Source organism: Numida meleagris, chromosome 1 (assembly GCF_002078875.1).
Source record: "Numida meleagris isolate 19003 breed g44 Domestic line chromosome 1, NumMel1.0, whole genome shotgun sequence".
NCBI classification, from domain to species: Eukaryota; Metazoa; Chordata; class Aves; order Galliformes; family Numididae; genus Numida; species Numida meleagris.
Genome location: NC_034409.1, coordinates 29,025,570 through 29,032,545, shown reverse-complemented (window position 1 = coordinate 29,032,545; position 6,976 = coordinate 29,025,570). Strand labels below are relative to the sequence as shown.

The 6,976-nt window shown below is 37.2% G+C and overlaps 1 long non-coding RNA gene across 3 annotated transcripts; it reads right to left on the bottom strand.

The window, feature by feature from the left end:
* On the bottom strand, positions 1-6,768 carry LOC110392674. Of its 3 annotated transcripts, XR_002434546.1 has the most exons (3): positions 5,989-6,768; positions 3,379-3,461; positions 1-536 (listed from the first exon to the last, which is right to left on the bottom strand). It is a non-coding gene; the product is annotated as an uncharacterized LOC110392674 (long non-coding RNA). The 3 variants fall into 3 exon arrangements; XR_002434547.1 differs by lacking the exon at positions 3,379-3,461; XR_002434545.1 differs by lacking the exons at positions 1-536; positions 3,379-3,461 and adding an exon at positions 4,566-4,789.

Sequence of the window (6,976 nt, the reverse complement as noted above, 5' to 3'; positions counted from 1 at the left end):
AATAAATAGGAGGCATTACTTTTGGAGCAAGCTATGTACATCTGGTACAGTTTTTCCTTCATTCTGTCCTAAGGAGAGCATGCATTGTGTGACTGCCTCAGCATTAGTATACATTATGCATGTCTCAGTACTAATACACATTCTCCAAAGCATCCTCAAGTCCTACAGCTGTAACATAGGTGGCACAGGAGTTTGCCACGTACCTACTAGTGCTAATGGCAAGGCCTCCAATCTGCATAGCTGAAATCTGTAGCTTTGCCTCACTTGGATTGAGTGTGGATAGAGATGATATAAATGACATAGAGACATACACATATGCATCCCACTATATAGATACAAACACAAATGCCGTGTACAAATTATTTTAGAACAGATTTCATCAGAAAAAAATAGAACTATGATGTCCTAATTTTCATCCAGTACAGTCTTTTCTTTCACAGCACCAAAAAGTCTTTAATCTTCTCAGCAATGTGCTGCTGAACTTAAGGAATTCTCATGGGGCTGACATAAATTGGTTGCCCAGCAGTCACGATCATCTAAAAAAAAAAAAAAAAAAAAAAAAAAAAAAAAGCTAATCTTTAAACTTCAAAGAGCAGGAACTTCCACTTCAAAAGATTATACATTTTCACTCATTCTTTTTCAAGCCAGATGTTTTTTGCTTCTTAAAGGACACAAAAATAAAGAAATAAAGAATGGGAGATGTAACAAAATGCATACTTTATGAGCTCTATATTTCAAAGTTTTCTCCACCCTTTTTACTACTTGTAACGTATTTTACAAATAATTTTGCTGAATTTATTTTAATGAATTAACTCAGTTAATTGAAAAGATGAAGAGAGAGAAATAATAATGAGAAAGAGTTGTAGGGAATCAACTAATTCTTGTCCTTTGTACGCATTTCTTTCACTAGCTGTCTGGAGCTGTCTCAACTTTTGAACAGTCTAGAACTCTGTTCCAGCATATGGAGTATTATCTTTCCAGTGCCAAGATTGGACAAATGGCACTAGAAGTTTACCATGGGCTTTAGAATCAGTTTCCATATCTGCCATACATATATAAAAGAACTTGCTTATGTCTCTATATTACTTATCTACTAACACATTTTAACAGAATTTATGAACTGTTGTTCTGAATCAGACAAGCCATCCATCCAGCTCATAGTGCGTAGCTTCATTTCATTAAAAATCAGCAAATTAAAAATGTAAGCTCTTCTTGTACTTTTGTGTTCACTGAGGTGGGAGATGGAAGTCTTCAGAGAGCAATTTACCTTTCCTTGCCCCAAGTTCAAATTCCTTTAGGACGGGATGACTTGCCCTCTGAAACTTCCTATCTCTTTCCAATGATGGCATTTAGTTGCTTAGCTGAGAGAGTTAGATGAGTTGTGGGTTACAGATAGAAATTGACTTAAATATTAAATTTCATCTGTATTTCACTAGAATATTTTTATATTTCATGGTATTAAACGAATTGTGCTTATGAAAATGGAATTTAGGGAGTAAATGGTACTGTAAATAGCATTGTTTAATAAAAGAAATTATTGAATTTAGTATAAAGGGCAGTTTTATATACAAGTCATGTATTGTAGCTGTAAGTTATACGTATTCTATGATTCCTGTTACTTCTAGACATCTATGAAAGATAACATTTATCATGGAATTAAAAATATGTTACCTGTGAATTAGAAGAGATTACCTTTAACAGAAGCTGTAACTCAAGGGAAAAAAAAAAAAGACAATTACAGTTAACAATTAGTGTCTCCTTTGTCCCTAACATTTTAGTGACTAATTACAACATGCTGGATCATTACACTGCAGTGCACACAATTCCTCTGTTAAAAAGCTAGTTTAGAAAGTGATATTTGAGTTCAGCCTAATATCCATCTGTAGAGTTACATTTGTTTGTTTCCAGTGACATTCTGTTGGAAAATACGGAAACAGTTCTGAGCCATGACCAGAACTTGAAGGCTTCAGTCCTAGGTGAGCGATGTAATTTTTCTTCTTCATATCTCTCCCATTAAATCTTTATTTTCTGCAGAGCTTGGATTAAGAGACTTAAAATTCTGTTGGGATATAAGCACTAAATTTTGGGGTGCAGACTGAACATGGCAAAATACACACTTCCTAGAGAAAACATAAAAGCCAGAGAATTCAGGGTTTTGGTGTTATGAGTTTTGAGGATGTGGATCTTAGGCATCAGAAGTGACAGTTAGGCGGCACTTAAATCCTTTGCTTAACCCACGTCTGCTTCTCTGCAGATATGTCAGGAACAAATTGTATCAGCCCAGGGTAATCTCTTACACAACAGCCTAACAGATAAAAGGCAGTAGATGTCAAATACTAGGCATTTTTTAAGGTTTCACATAACAGACCTAGAGCAAATTGGGGAAGATGATGGCTTCAACAAAAAAAAAAAAAAAAAGCTATTGCCTGACTAAAAGTGGTTAGAAGAGCATATCCGGGGTAATTGGCACTGACTCAGGGTCAAAATGGAGAGGTGCTCTAAGAGAGATGTTTTATCAAGGGCCTGTCCTGTAATGGCATAGTTCAATATTTTCATTGCTGACAGAGAGGTAGAAGAGAAGAGACACATGGGTTACTAAATTTCAAGATGGTTTAATGGAAGGGAGTTAATTTAGGAAGACAAGTTCAAAATGGAATACTGAAAAGTAGAGATTTGATCTGAGAAAAGTACCTCACGGCAACAAATGGAAATTAGTACATAAGTACAGGAATGGAATTTGACTAGCTTATGAACTGTCCTGTAGGAACAGATTCATGGGTTACTCATGAGGATTCCCAAGCATGGGAAATGGTGTTGTATTGATGTAAGAACAAAAAACAAAATTGGCATTTATAAAGAACAAGGTAAAGCTGCAGAATTTTGAACACAACAGCAAAAGGATGTGAAGCAAATTTGGACTGATATAAGACACATGCTGAGAAGAGTCACAGTGCCATATGGAAAACTTGGACCAAATATTTTGTTTAGCCTACAGGAAAGAGAACTAGATGGTCACATGATGGCAGTCAAGTAAAAAAAAAAAAGTTCACCTTCTCTTAAAGCCCATAGCAGAAGAAACAAGAAGTAATGGGTTAAATTACAAGAAAGCAGTGGTTTAGGTGCTCGTAGTCCGCTGCACTAGGTGATCTCTTTAAAGTTCCTTCAGTCCTGTGACTGACAGTCTTACTGGTGTCTAAATCCCAACTAGACTATTCTCCTGTAGCAAAGGCCTTAAATAACAATGAAACGTAGTTTTAAGTATTTTTTAGGTTGTCCAGACCATGACATTATTATGATTGGAAGCTGTAAAAAAAAAATATATATATATATAGCACCTGTATTATTCTGCATTAACTAAATGATGATGGAAACACCTACTTTCAATAAGAAGGTACTGCAAAATATGCTGTGGTTACTTTATCGCTCTTCCTGGGACCATTTTGGTTCAGCCATAGCATAACCTGTGAGTTATGAAACAGAGAGCTGACGAAAATATAAAGGCCAGATTCATTTCACCTACCTACCCATGTCTCCAGTATAAATATCTTCAGCTGCAACATTCATTGTAATCCCCATGTATGGTGAACAGAGAAAAGATGCCATTCATTTGACTTTATTTAGATGTCTATATTAGGGTGAGACAAACTGAAGTGCTTCTTTCTCTCCACTGATTAGGCACAGCCAGGCTAGATGAATAGCTCAGATGGGGAAATCTGCATGGCAAATATCCTCATCTCCTCAGATAAATTTGTTTTGATGTCAAAGCACAGGAGCATCCAAATCACAACACTGGATACACAACAGTGCTGACTAGCAGCTTCTAGAAAGAGCTAATAACAGCTGATAAATCTTGGAAGTAGAGATTATAAATAAATTTCAAATAACTGACCCCATGAGAAAGGAGCATGGTCAGGCAGATTACATTAAAAACAGAGAATTAATAAGTAAAAAAAATCAGGATCAGTATTTTCTTAGATGAAGAGTCCATTGATTAAAACTGCTTTGTACATGACTGCAGTGCACTGATGATTATTTTAGATTAGAAAAAACACTTGTATTGAGAAGCACAGTATTTCTTACCTTGAGCACACCAGATCAATTGTTAAAAAGTTCATGATGTATCTATGCATTATCAGATTATTATATTTTAAACATTAAAAAAGAAACAACTGAAAAGGCAGGAGCACTTTGCCTCATTTCTAGCTGCACAATGACAGCCTATCTTATTCCAGTATTTTCATTAAAACTGATTATGCAATTGAGGAAAAAAAGAACAATTCACTGTTCTACCCCATTCTCTTCCTCTGACCTCAACAATTGTGTGTATTTGGTAAGATACAAGTTTTATTTTATTTAACACATGGTGTTACCAGTGCCTCCTCAGGAGGGCCAGGTATCCTGACTGGGATCACAGTCCCTGGCTCTCCCACCTCTGCTTTCCATCTGCATCTCACCTCCTGCCTTTTCAGCATTTCACTCCACTGTGTTTCACTTCATTTATTGTAGTTTTCTGTTCTAGGATTGCCCGTGACAGTCAAACCCCATGGAAATGACTACAGTGCATGAACCAAGTTAGTGGAAGCATTTAATTTTCCATTTCTATTGTAAATGTTGCTTTCTGTAATGCTGTCATTATCAGACAATCACAGGAGAAAAATAGAAGAAAACTCTTAGCTCTGGGACTGCGGGAAACAAAGTGCATAAAAGATCAATTTTTGTTTGATTATTTGAAGACCCAGAATGCAGAAGCAGATCAATACTGCCAAAGACCATCCTCTAGACATGTATCCTGTGGAGTGAAAATATACACAGCATCAGTTTGCAGTTCTTTCAGCTTTCAAAAAGAAAAATCCATTAAATTTATGGACTAGTTTGCATATAAAACAGAATAATTGCCCTGATGATGTAAGAGGATCACAAGAAGGCTTCTGAGAGTTCAATACATGTTAGTCAGATACACTGGAGCTCTGAAAAATCAAACTGAAAAGCATTCCTCTGGATAACAGGGTTATGCAGCGGTCCCTAGAGATTCATTATGAGCATTTTTTCAAAATAGCCCCTTGGGACTCATAGTGAGACAGGAAAGAATTGTGTGGATGGAAGAAGTGTTTTTATTAATTCTGCTCTTTTAGTAACAGGTACAAAGTGTTCCCATTCTTATCATGAAATTTTGAACCCTCAGCAGTAGTGTCTGTGGGTCCTCCAAGGTAAACTTCATATTCTTGCTCAAGGGAAAAAAAATTAAAGCCACTATTCCTTGTAAAAAAATATTAAACATCTTCGCACTGCGGAGTGGTTGTAAAAATGCTTTTTGAATGGACTATTATATGCTGTATTCACTAAATATTAACCACCTGTTTGAAACAGTAATACACTGAATATGTATTGCTGAAATGCATTGGAAATAAAGAGTTGGTTACCCTGCAGTAAACTGCTAAGAACAAGGAAATTCCTGGAGAAATTTCCTCATTTTTAAGTCACCTTCCTGTCACCCAGACACAGGCTGAAAAAGCCCTCACAAACAGAGGCCTACCATTGCTGATGTGGTCAATGAAATATGCAGAAGTCTGCTGGATCAAGCTCTTAGTTTCCTGCTAAGCATTTTAAATGCATGGGAAAAATGTTTCATCAATATTTTACCTGCATATTTACTTATTTTGTGGTGACCTCCAGATAGCTGGTATTGTCCAGACTGCACTCATTGAAATTGCATTAAAAATAAACAACATAAACACAAAAAGCTAAATACACAGGTGAGTAAATAAGCAGATTCAGGAATACTGCATGATTATCACCCTCTGGAGTTAATCCTGCATGATCTGGATTGTCTTCTACAAAGAAAACGTGGTTCAGGCTAGGGAACCCAAATACCTATGAGATATTTGTAATGCAGTAGAAATACAAAACAAATGGAGAGGAAAAGGATGAGTGCAAATCAGAAGAAGATGCAAAAATAATTGTGTGCACCCCTTCCCCACAGAAACTCACAGGTCATGCTCGTGTGGGGCAGCAATGTCTCCCTGGGACCCAGTGCTGCCAGTCACTCCCAGCTGCAGTCAGGCTGCTACGTATCTGGCCTCTGGTCCTTACCCAGTGCTGCTGGTCCAAGGCAGGATCAGGACCACAGGTAGCCAGTAAGATCAGCTGCTATTCTTACATAGACTAACTATTCTCAAGTAGAAACTAAAAATCAGGTGCCTGATAAGGTTCAACTGCATTGAGGGCTTTTAAACATGTGATGATGGGCTTTAGCTATCAGCTGTGACACCATCATGCTGTTAAGTGATAGTTTTCAGCAGACCCAGAACAACCCAAAATGCTGCAGCTGTACTCCTGAAAGGCTTCTTCCATCTACAAACCTGACTCCAGTGAGGCATAAAAGATGGAATGGCCAGCAGTGATTGCAGAGCAAATGTGAGTTTTAATGTGTTTAGTGAGTAAGAAGCCAAGATGCTGGTAAAACCTGTTAGATAACAAAAAATAAAATGAAAGCAAAAAAAAAAAACCCTCAACCAAATAACAGTTTGGCAGCAGTCTTTTCTGAGCTCTATACTGATAGCAAAGCTAGAAAAATTTGGGATAAAGTAACATAAGAATTTTCAGCCCCCAGCTGCTTAGCCCAAAGTCACACCTCTAGTGACCATCACATGTTATTCCTGTAGCTTTCCCAAGACCACACTTAGTGATATGACCTTTCAGAGACATACTGGGGAAGGGATGTTTTGTTTCCTGCCTGAGCAAGAGGCAGTTAAAAATGCTAGAAATTGTAAAGGCCATCATTGTGTCCCTAATAGATATAATAAGCTAGCTGTCTGCTCTGAAGCTGAGAATCTCTCTACTTCTCTGCTACTGGAACTAAGTAAAGTAAATGCAATCTCTGCACACACTGTTCCCTGTGCAGTAATGCTTAACCTTTCAACAAATGTGGCTAGGGTAGTGACTTTGTTATAAATGTCACCTCATACTTTGCATTAGG